This window comes from Danio rerio, chromosome 22, assembly GCF_049306965.1.
Source record: "Danio rerio strain Tuebingen ecotype United States chromosome 22, GRCz12tu, whole genome shotgun sequence".
NCBI classification, from domain to species: Eukaryota; Metazoa; Chordata; class Actinopteri; order Cypriniformes; family Danionidae; genus Danio; species Danio rerio.
The window spans coordinates 23,488,273-23,500,775 of NC_133197.1; the positions used below are offsets into that span (position 1 = coordinate 23,488,273).

At 45.5% G+C, this 12,503-nt stretch overlaps 1 long non-coding RNA gene across 1 annotated transcript; it reads right to left on the reverse strand.

The window, feature by feature from the left end:
- Positions 1 to 8,671: 8,671 nt before the first annotated feature.
- LOC141380329 (uncharacterized) lies at positions 8,672 to 12,300 on the reverse strand. Its single transcript, XR_012398200.1, has 4 exons — positions 12,227 to 12,300; positions 12,095 to 12,156; positions 11,920 to 12,026; positions 8,672 to 11,843 (listed from the first exon to the last, which is right to left on the reverse strand). It is a non-coding gene; the product is annotated as an uncharacterized lncRNA (long non-coding RNA).
- Between the last annotated feature and the right edge of the window lie 203 nt (positions 12,301 to 12,503).

The following is a 12,503-nucleotide window of genomic DNA, read 5'->3' on the forward strand; positions in this document are numbered from 1 at the left end:
AGCTTTTTTGTTGGTCTGTTTCTGAACCTCTTGCCTCTGGAGATCAGCAAGTTATTCATTTACCAAAGTCAAAAGAAGTTCAGTCTTACACCACAGCTCTCTGTGGTCAGGCAATATTTCCTGTTTAAAAAAATTGTTACAGCAATTCATATTACCATAGTAAAGTAAAAATTCTTGAGTCATATTTAAGTAACATATGAACAGGAAACCATGGGCAGTTGAAAAAATACTTCCTGTGTTCACCTTTGAACTTTGCAGTTTAATTCGGTTATTTTTTTTTTTCAAATGATTTGTGTTCTTCTTGAATCAGATCAATCAAATACTTTATAATTATACTAAATTAGATATTTGTGAGAAGGAAGATTTGCAACTCATTCAAGCCTCTAGATGCTGCAAAAGTAGCCATTGATTAGATCTGTAACTGCCATTGCAAAATGACCATTAGAATTGAGAAATCTGATAGAACAGATACTGATAAAGAACAACAGAAAATAAATTTAACAATGAATTTGCTCGGCCTAAATTGTTGTTGTCTACTAGATGGCCTTTTGATCCTTCTTATCTCACATAAAAAAAAAAAAGTGTATATTTCTTGTTTTACCGTAAAAGCTGGATGTAATTTACTGGATCTTACAATGTAGGCTTTTGGTAAACATTGAAATGCAAAACTCAAAGGTCTTCAGCTTTATTTGCAAATGGTTGCTGTGTGCGTTTTGGCACATTCAGGGACGAGGTGTATTTTTGTGTGTGTGTGTGTGTGTATGTCTGCGTGTGTGATTTATTATTTACAGTAGTTTGCAACTAAATTTTTTTTGATTTTACTTCAAATAAATAAATTAATTGAACTACTAATTAATCAAGAAAAAAAATACAAGGTATGTAGGTATTTAATCAATCATTAGTACAATGTAAAAGCACAAGTTTACGCAATAAGCACTTTGTAAGAAATTATTCATGTGGCCGTAAGTATTTTGTAATTAAGGCTTCGTAATATAAATTGGATGCTATTTTTGTGTTGGTCTACATACTAAACACACTTGTTAAGTAGATTTTCAAACTTGGTTCTGTGGACCCCTAGGGGGCTGCAAGTAAGGTCTAGAAAGAAAGCAAAAAATGTCTGGAAGAAAATTATTAAAATAATAAAAATGCTTAATATAGAAATAATTTAGTGAATAAATAAAATATTACAATAAATTACCTTTATTAATGATTAAAATAATAATAATTATAAATAATAATAACAACAATAATAATATAAATAATAATAATAATAATAATAATAATTATCATTATTATTGTTTTAAACAATAAAATAGTAGTTAAAAATAATGAAAATAATTCAAAAATATTTCTAAATACATAATTTCAAATAATAAAATAAATATTGAATAAATATTTTAAATAATCTAAATTGGAACACAATATTGCGTGAAAAATTGAGACTAAAATATTACACAGTTCCCCTTCGGTTGGGGAACTTCAGTGCCATAGAGTGGATTGATTGATATCCACGAAATGGGAGGATTCGGTTCAGAAGCCGCTTGTCTGAAAGAGTATTGAACGGGCCAATGAATGCATGAAATTGGCAGCGTAAGCTTGCACAGGTGTACTTCATTGCCAATTATCCCAGCATATAAGCACACCCGGAGCGAGCAGACGCCATCCTTTTCGCTTCAGAGACTTTCTGATCGAGTCGATGAGGGTTCCTCCTGCTGTGACCAGCGATTCTGAGCGAACGAGAGCATTCTCCCGGTCCAGAGTGTGTACACGCAGCGGCAGACGGTCGAGCTGGGTTTCTCCCTTGCCTGGCGTTCTTTGGGTCCGGTCCTCCAGAGCGGTGCGTATAAAGTTGCAAACTTCACAGAAAGAGCAACACAGTCGTGCAGCACGTCCTTTTCAGGACGGCGCTCCGACTGTGCGTTTCTGGATGCGGTGGTTTCCTGTCCTCGGATGATGGGCACGAGCACTGCGTTGCATGTCTGTGGGGTCCAGCATGTTAATGCGCTGCTCGCGGGCAGTTCATGTCGTCATTGCGATGCCTTGACTGTTGCGCAGTAAAGATCGCGGCTAGCCTTTGCAAAAGGGCGAACCACCCCAGTTGTCCCCTGCTCTGCAGCGGGCACTCGGGCAGATCTGAGGGTTTCAGCGAGAGATAATCCGTCGCCCACGGGCCCGCGGACCTCCCGCTCCTCTAAGCGCTCCATCCAAGCTTCGGGCGGGGGAAGCGATCCGTCTAACAGATGGTAGCCCTTACGCCCGATGACACCGGAGACCAGACGTCCACCGCGGCATTGGAGGGTGGGCTTTCATTGTCCGATGATGATCCAGACCCGCTCGCCCCGTTCGGGCTGGTGAGTGCTGTCACTACGGATCCTGAAACGGACATGTTAGCCGTGCTTTCCCGGGCTGCTTCGGCCGTGGGTTGGAGATGGTTTATCCCCCAGCTCCGCGGCCGGACCGACTAGAGGGGCGTTCCCTTCTTCCCGGAGGCGCACAGTAGGCTCACGCGGTCTTGTAAAGCACTTTTTTCTGTTCGTGCTGCGTGTCCCTCCACCCTAACCACTCTTGACGGTGGAACAGCCAGGGGGTTTCCTCAGGTTGAGTGCGCGATGGCGGTAAATCTGCGCGGCGCCTCTTCTTGGCGGGGTCCGCCTCGTCTCCCATCCAAAGCCTGTAAGTTATCTACCTCCCTCAGAGCTAGAGCTTACATAGCTGCGGGCCAGGCTGCTTCCGCCTTGCATGAGATAGCCACCTACCAGCGCTACCTGGCGCAGGCGCTGGCCGAGCTGCACGAGGGTGGGTCCAACCCAGGCTTACGAGCTTCGCACCGCCGCCGACTTAGCTCTTCGGACTACTGAGTCCGCTGCGTGTGCGTTGGGGAGGACGATGTCCACATTAGTGATCCAGGAGCGCCACCCCTGGCTGATATGCGCGAAGTCGACAAAGTCCGCTTTCTTGACTTTCCCCATATCCCAAGCCATGTTCGGCGACACCGTCTGTGAATTCACCCAGGAATTCAAGGCGGTGAGAGAGCAGTTGATGGGTGATGTCTTATCGGCGGTCCGTAGCCCGCTCCGCTCGCCGTGCCATTCATACCTGCTCCTCGCCGAAGGCGCCCGCCTACGAGAGCTGCTCCGCCCCCGCACACGCCTCTGGCGAAGCGAGCGCGTCGGGCACCTCGGAAGCAGGCAGCCCCCCTGCCCAGAACGCCGCTAAGTCTGGCAACGGACCGCGAAGCGTCCCTGGGACAGGCCATCTGGAGAAGAGGGAACTTGCTCTTTCCCCGCTGGAGGGCGGGGCCCCATTTCACAACGGCACTTTTTACTGCCATGAAAACTACATGAAAGGGCACTTTTCACTTCCCCAGATGTGACAGCCCGAAATCTGCCAGTCTGGGACGCTATGCTTTCTAGCTTGCAGATTCGGTGCGTTTCGCCAGTGGCTCACGAGCGCTGGGAGGACGGTCTCCTTTCTTCCACCCCTCGAGCCTCCCCTCCGGAGCTCGGGTTCGGAGTGAGAGCAAATATCTCACCTCCAGCTTTTCCGTGGGACCCGCGAGCTTCCCGGATCAGCACACCCACTCCGCGCTGCCCCACTGCTGGTACGTCAGCGATTGTAGCGATGAGTCCATTAGCGGGAGCTCTGCCTGCCTGGTTAGCGCGGGCCAGCTCTTCGTGGTGGCTCATACGTACAATCAAACTCGGCTATGCGATTCAGTTCGCGAAACGGCCCCCCAAGTCGCGGGTGTGTATTCACCAGGGTCAGCCCCCTGTCCGCCCTTGTCTTGCGAGAGGAGATTGCTGTCCTCCTGGCGAAGAATGCAATCGAGCCGCTCCCTCCAGCCGAGATGGAGAGCGGGTTTTACAGCCCACACTTCATTGTGCCCAAAAAGAGCGGTGGGTCACGGCCAATCCTAGATCTACGCGTTTTGAACCGCTGCCTGCACAAGCTGCCGTTCAGAATGCTCATGCAGAAGCGCATCCTCCGGTGCGTTCGTCCTCTGGGTTGGTCTGTATCATTAGACCTGATGGACGCGTATTTCCATGTCTCCACTCTTCCTCGCCACCGTCAGTTTCTGCGGTTTGCGTTTGAAGGTCGAGCTTGGCAATACAAAGCCCTCCCCTTCGGGCTCTCTCTGTCTCCGCGGGTCCTCACCAAGCCCGTGGAGGGTGCCTCAGCGCCCCTTCGGCTCGCGGGCATCTGCATACTCGATTTCTTTACGACTGGCTGATTTTTGCCCTCTCTCGGAGCAATTGATTATGCACAGATACAAAGTGCTCTGGCACTTCCACCTGTGGGGGTTTCAGGTCAACCGAGAAAAGAGCAAACTCGCCCCCGTGCAGAGGATCTCTTCTCTCGGGCTGGAGCTGGACTCGGTCACCATGGCAGCGCGCCTCTCCGGAGAGCGTGCTCAGCTGATGCTGTACTGTCTGAGAGAGCTCGACAGTAAAATAGTGGTCCCACTGAAACTATTTCAGAGGCTCCTGGGGCATATGACATCCGCAGCCGCTTCATGCCGCTCCGATTATTCTATATGAGACCGCTTCAGCACTGGCTTCACGATCGAGTCCCCAGACGCGCATGGCTCGCGCACACCGAGTCTCTGTTACTGCGCTGTGTCGCCGCGCCCTCAGCCCTTGGAGCAACCCCTCGTTCCTACAGGCCTGGGTGTCTCTAGAACAGGCGTCCAGTCTTGTTGTCGTTTCAGCAGACGCTTCCAACACGAACTGGGGGGCTGTGCGTTGCCGGCATGCGGCTTCGGACCTGTGGAAAGGTACCCAGTTGCATTGGCATATCGCCTGGAGCTGTTGGCAGTGTTCCTCGCTCTCCACCGCTTTTTTTCCGGTGCTGGAGCGGCAACACGTGCTGGTCAGGACGGACAGTACGGCGGCGGTGGCGTATATCAGCCGTATGGGGGGTATGCGCTCTCGCCGCATGTCTCAGCTCGCCCGCCGTCTGCTCCTCTGGAGTCATCTGCGGCTGAAATCGATACACAAGCCGCGTCAGATCCCTTCGATCCTCAACTCAGTATCTTTCTGTCCCTGAAGACAGCTCTGCTGGTCGCGTTGATATCGATTAGAGGGTCGGGGACCCGGAGGCATTTTTCAGTCAGTGACTCGTGCCTGTAATTGGGCTGGCTTTCTCTTACGTCCTGAGACCCCGCCCGCGATATGTGCCCAAGGTTCCTACCACTCCGTTTTAATACGAGGTAGTGAGCCTGCATGCGCTGCCCTCGGAGGAGGCAGACCCAGCCCTTCTTTATTGTCCAGTTCGCGTTTTCGTATTATCCGGACCGCACTCAGTTTAGATCATCTGAGCAGCACTTCGTCTGTTATAGCGGTCGGCAGCAGGGAAGTGCCGTACCGAAATAAGTTCCCACTAGATTGTGGATGCCTTTCTTTCACTATCAGAGCCGAGATGAGCCGCGTCCCCAGAGAGCGCGAGCGCACTCCACTCGGAGCTTCGCATCCTCTCGAGCGCGCGCACGCGGCGCCCCTCTAACAGACATCTGTAGAGCTGCGGGCTGGGTGACACCCAACACATTTGCAAGGTTTTACAATCTGCGAGTGGAGCCGGTTTCCTCAAGGGTATTAGGTAACCCTTGGTGATTGAGGAAACAATTCGGTAGGGTGTTGAAACACGCTTGCTGCGCCATTCTCCCTAACACGGAGGTACGTGCGCCTTTTTATCTGTCAGTAAAGTTCCCTGTCAGGTGAGCCCTGCAGATTCCTCCGTGGCCCCCAGCACTGACTTAGCGGAGGAGTCACTTGCTGGCCCACTACGTTGTAGGTCTGCCCGCTGGTCAGCCCGCGTTTTGGGTAAAGGTGCCTGCTATGCGTGATCCCCACTAGGCGATCCCATATGCTTATTCCGCCACGGTTAAGTCCCCCCCCCCTGGGCGGACCCGTGTCTTCCCTCCCCGCTAACCACTCTTTTGCTATGCGTACTTCCCCTTTTTAGGGCTAGTCCATATGTAAATTCTGCCATCTATCCCCCCTTGGGTAACGGATGGCCTCCGCAGCGTCCTCCCTATCGGGATTGCACGCTTCCCAACGTACTGTCGTATTTTCCTAGAATTATCTAGATGCTCACGACTTCCCCAAAAATATATCTAAATCCGTAAGACTTCTGTTGAAGTAGGCTAAATTAGGGCCAGGGACACGTTGGAGGACCGAGCCTCCCATGATGTGGGTGCGTCACGCTTGCTTGACAATCCCCTCATCGGGGGCGTTGGTAAGGTGCAGTCATTATGGCGCTTTCCATACTTCTCCCATTTCGTGGATTTCAATCAATCCACTCTATGGCACTGAAGTTCCCCAACCGAAGGGGAACGTTCGAGGAGGGGAACGGAAGTGCCATACTCCGTCGCCATAATGACTGTCCCTTAGCTGTTTGAAAGTCTCTTCAGCTTAAAAGGATGGCGTCTGCTCGCTCCAGGTGTGCTTATATGCTGGGATAATTGGCAATGAAGTACACCTGTGCAAGCTTACGCTGCCAATTCATTGCATTCATTGGCCCGTTCAATACTTTTTCAGACAAGCGGCTTCTGAACCGAATCCTCCCATTTCGTGGATTTCAATCAATCCACTCTATGGCACTTCCGTTCCCCTCCTCGGGGAACGAAGGGTTACTTCTGTAACCTCGAACGATATTTAGAATGTGTAAATGATGTAAATTCCTTTTTTACAAATAGGAGTCGTTTAGAAAAGAAAAAAATACAATGTAACAATGTAAATTAGGAACTTAATACAATAAAGTGGGGGTTGCTCACATCTCTCATGAGAGATTATTTAGATTATAAAATATTATTTTATTGCAGTAAGATCTGCATAAAATCCATAGGATTTAAAAAGTCAAATCAAACATTGTTTTGTAATAACTGATCAAACTATTTTTAATTTTACAAGAAATATTGAAAACACTAGTTGTAGATGTCCATGTTACAGTGGACCTATTCATTTACTATACATTTAAAATAAATTAATTGCATGTACTTTGCAGCACAGTGGTTCAGTGGTTAGCAGTGTCGCCTCACAGCAAGAAGGTTGCTAGTTCGAGTCCCAGTTGGCATCTCTGTGTAGAGTTTGCATGTTCTCCCTGTGTTCGCGTGGGTTTTCTCCAAATGCTCTGGTTTCCAACACAGTCCAAAAGCAAGCACTACAAGTAAATTAAATAAATTAAATCAGCCAGAGTGTATGTGTGTGTGTCTGAATAGTTAGTGGTTCATTCCGCTGTGGCGACCCCTGATACATAAGGGACTAAGCTGAATGAAAAGGAATTAATCCATGTACTTACTATATGGTTAAGTATATTAACCTAAGAATACAGGTTCGGTTTCAGATTAGCTGCATGTAATTATGCACAAGGAACTTATAACAAGGGCACCTTAAAATAAAGTGTTACAGAAATATTTATTGAACATTGTTTTTATGTTTAAGCATAAAACAAAGAATATATGCCTTTTCAGAACTACATGGTAGAGGGATAGAAACTCTGGACCAACTGCACCCTCAAGTGGTCCAGTCCCTGTACAAAGTTATGATTACGTATGTATATTAATCTCATCAGTGGAAAAAAGGGATTTTCTTATCATTTGTACCCCCTTCTCTTCATAGAAAAAGTAAATTAATCATTCTTCTAGATATATTATTTTGAAGAGAGAAACTCATACATCTCATTTTCAACTGAAATGTCCCTTTCAGCCTCATTTTGGAATATTTCTTGGTTTTCCAGTGCACCATATCTGCACTTCTACCCACTTAATAAACTAATACATAGACATCAACTATTAATTTGGTTTAAAATAAACTACTAATTTCCCAGAGATGGGTTGCGGCTGGAAGGGCATCCGCTGCGTAAGGACTTGCCGGATAAGTTGGCGGTTCGTTCTGCTGTGGCGACCCCGGATTAATAAAGGGATTAAGCCGACAAGAAAATGAATGAATAAACTACTCTCATTTATATTAACTCTTCAACAGAAACTGATAAAGTAAATTGATATAAGTAGATTTAGAAGACTACACTGTACAAAATATATGTTAATTAACAGTTTCTGTATTTTGTGTTTTGCGTTATAAACTCTATTTTAAAGCCACATGCATGGCAAACCCATTCAAAGTTACTTTCAAAATCTAAATGTGTAAAGAAATAAATACTCATTCGACAAAATATGGTGGACATTATACTAAGTTGTAAAGTTAAGTATATAACGTTATAGAGCCTTAAAACAGGTCTTATAGTCTTATACAAAATAATTATTGTATGAAAAATACAACAATTATTAATTCCTGTATTTGAAATAACATTCAAGATAACCTAGCAAGCTGCAAGGCATTTGGCTTAATTATAATATTTTTTTTGTATGACAAGCTTTAAAACGTGGAATGGTGATTTGTGAAACACATTTATGCACTTAATGTTGAGTTTACAGCATTTTTGAAAAATATATAAGAATCTCAGGTAAACTCTTACCTAGCAGCGATCCCCTCAGGCGTCTTCTTAGACCATCTGTCTTTCGAACACCTGAGCTGCAGGTCTCAAAATTTGAAGTTGATCCTTGCAGCCGTAAGGAGGGACACGCACAAACACATAGAATGATTTTGGGATTCAATGTTTAAATGGAAATCTATATTTGCATTTATTTACACTGCAAAAAGAAAACCTTAAAACGCATTTAAAAAGTTTCTTTATTTGATTAATCATACAGGGTTATGTAATTAGTCAAAGAGGGTTGCCAGGTTTTCACAACAAAAGTAGCCCAATCAAAACTATCCCAACAGCCAATCAAAGCCCAATTCCTGAACTCAAAGTATGCATTCAGATAAATATGAATATACTGTTTGAATTATTATATAGCAAAAATCCCAGAGTCTAGAGCTGTTTTGGAATAAGGCTTGCCCTTTCTAAACTTCTGTAATTTATTTTGGTGTGCTCCTGACTGTTAAAGTGAGAGTGAGCACCATGGTGAGAGAAAAAGATAATGTGGCAGCCTACGAGTCTAGTAAGGGATTTAAAAGGATCTCAAAATAATTTGAAATGAGCCTTTCCACTGTTCGTAAAATACTCTACAAGTGAAGAGCTTTTAGAATAACTGCCAACATGCCCAGTTCTGGTCATCCCAGCAAGATTACCCCAGGAACAGACTACAAGATGCTAGAAGAGATCTCCAAAAACCCTAAAATGACTTTACGGGACTTACAGCAGGCTCTGGCTATTGTTGATGTAAAAGTGCATGCCTCTACAGTCAGAAAGAGACTGCACAAGTTTAACTTGCATGGGAGGTGCAAGGAGGAAACCTTTGCTTTCTAAGAAAAACGTCAAGGCCAGATTGAAGTTTGCCAGATGAGTCCAGATTGAATTATTTGAACACCAGAAAAAATGACATGTTTGGCAAACCAAAAACAGCATTCCAAGAAAAGAACCTCATACCAACTGTGTAGCACAGAGGTGGAAGTATCTGGGTTTGGGGTTGCTTTGCTGCAGCAGGACCTGGTCAGCTCATTATCGTAGAATCCACCATAAATTCTACAGTGTATCAGCAGGTGCTTGAGGATTATGTGAGATCATCTGTTCGAAAATTAAAGCTGACATGAAACTGGACCATGCAACATGACAATGACCCAAAACATAACAGTAAATCAACCAAGGACTGGTTGAAGACTAAGAAACGGAGAGTCCTAGAATGGCCAAGTTGAAGCCCATATCGTAATCCCATTGAGATGCTGTGGGGTGACTTGAAACAAGCTGTGCATGCAATTCTGCATTGAAGAGTGGGCTACACTTTCCTCAGACTGATGTCAAAGACTTGTACAATAGATTGTTACAAGAAACGAAACAGTTACTATGTAACCCTCGTTCCTTGAGGGGGGAATGAAAATGGAATGTGAAATTTAAAATGCCAGCCATACGAAACTTCAGCAACTTTTCTAGCTGAAGAGCCGAATTACAGCTATCAGCTAAGGTGCAACCACTTTGGTAAAGGAACATAGCATTTCCGTTATCCCCCCTCTGGGAATGAGGGTTACGTAGTAACCGTTTCTTTCCTCAGCCGGAGGGGATTTCCAATGCTTTGTGGAAAAATCCCACTTTGAGGAAATGTATGTATGGTGAGAGGTTTGCCAGGCTCCAGTGTGAGCGCACCATCATCACCAGTGACACAGCCCTCCTGGCCCTGACCTACCTTACTTTCCTGTGAAGCACTTAAAGGCTTATTTATATTTTTTTGGGGAGTCCTAAAAATACAAATACTCCTAGTTAAGTTCTAGGAATTTTAAAATACAGTGGGTTGAGAAAGCGTGCCAATCCCGAATGGGGAGGACACTGCGAAGGCCACCTGCTGCCCAGATAAGGAGGCCTGGTGGCAAAAAGTCACATGTGACCCAGTGGGTCAACCTCTGTTTGAATACACCATTTTCCATCTGCCGATCATAACAGAAAGGAACTGCTTAGAATTGTAAGCTATAAAAGCGGTCACATTGCGCAGAGGGCGTCAGGACACAGCAAAGAAAAGGGCTGGGTCTGCCTCTCGTGGGCAGCGCTTGCAGGTTCATTACGTGGTTCAAGAAATGCACTGTAGGAACCATAGGCAGCTAGGTGGACCAGGGTCTCAGAAAAATGTGAGAGTAGGCCGGCCGAATTACTCGCACACTTCGCTGATCGAAAATGCCTCCAGATACTTGACCCTGTTGACCGATGCCAATGTGGCCAGCAGAGCTGTCTACCTGGACAGAAATCTTAAAGATACTGAGTCAAGTGGATCTAGCAGATCTCGCCTAAATAGAGATCTCCAAGAGGTCATGACAGGGGGACAGGATGGATTTTACCCATCTAGCATCTCGCGCCTTTGAGGACTTTATGATGAGGCGATGCTTTCCCAGCGCGACATCATCCCCACGTCCTCAGAGCGGGGATAAATGTAATGCCAACCCCACAGTGTGAAGGGGACAGCCTTAGCTCTAGACAGCTGAAGGAGGATAGCATTACACTGATCTGGCATGTCCAGGGTTCTTCTCTGAGGGAAGCTGACCATAGCAAATAGACTCCACTTAGGTCACCTAAGTCCTCCGTGCTCCATCTATGGACCACACTTGAGGTTCCAGAGATCTGGGTGCAGGTGCCAGATGGTACTCTCCCAGAGAAGAAGGAGCTTTCTCAAAGGGATCAAAGGGCACTGGCCATATAAGAGAGGCCCAAAGCCTCAGAAACTTACTAAATAACTTACTACTCCTAACAAAAGAAACACAAAAATAAGAAAATCAAATAACCACACATTAATAATAATAGTAATGATGATACAAGTTTACCAGACACTCAATGTGATTACTTCAGGATGATGATGGTACGGCACCAAGGGCTAGACAGAAGTATAGAGCCCACAAAGAGCACCAGCAAGATACAGAATTATAAATACCAGAACATCATAATACACAGAAACATTAAATGGTCCATCAAAATAAAAAAAAGAAATCAAAATAGATAAGAGGAAACCCCAAACTAACAGTAATAAACAAAGAACAAATAGTACAAACCAATATTTCCCCAGGATAAGCTTAGTACGTACAAATGCTCATGAATACCCAGCCAATGCAACAGCTGCACTTAAATCCAGGCCAGTCTGTACATAAATGCACTCTCACTGAGTCACATGACGATCAAAAATAAAAAGCACTAATAATGTAGTGTCCAGAGCAAAATTATTTGTAAATAAACCAGGAAATAATTAATGGGCAAAACAAAAAGCAAAACAAAACAAAAACTTATTATAAAGCAAAAAGGAAAGTAAAACAGCACATGCAGAGTTGTCCACCGAGGATCGTCATCAAGCTCGTAATAATTTGCTAGCCCTTAATGGTTTAATAAGACAAGTTGTTAGATTAGCGATCACACCCCCTTAGTTGAGAAAGACAAAAACAGACTTACGTGCGAGGTCGGCTGACGCCAAATCAGGGTTATATGGTTACTCACACAAGCATCACAAGCAGCTTAATTGCGCTGGTTAACGCTCACGCACCCACTTGTCTCTATAACTGAAAGTGAAACAATAAACACCCATAGCCAACCCAGCAAATGTGTTCAATACAAACACCGCACCTACCTGTGAAGCAAAACTCCACATACTTGCTGCAAGCAGACGCCGCCAGCACTACTCTAACTCAACTACAGATATTACAGAGTCAGCACAGTTTCAACCCCTTCACAACAACACACGATAGTCATCCTTGCCTACCTTAAATGCAAACAGGTAACGAACGGGAGCACATCAACCGGGGGATGCCAGGAAGCAAACATCAACAGAACACCACGTACCCGTCAAAATATGAGTCCTTAAATAGTCGGACTGCTCGTGCTTCATTGGTCTACCGTTAATCACTGACCAAGCCCACAATTAAATACCTTGCCACACAAGCAAGGTCTAATAACCAGGTCCCGTTTGGGCCACAGTGGCGTAACCAACAAGAACTGCTCCTCGTCCTCCTAGGCGTTGCACAGTATCTGTGCGAGCA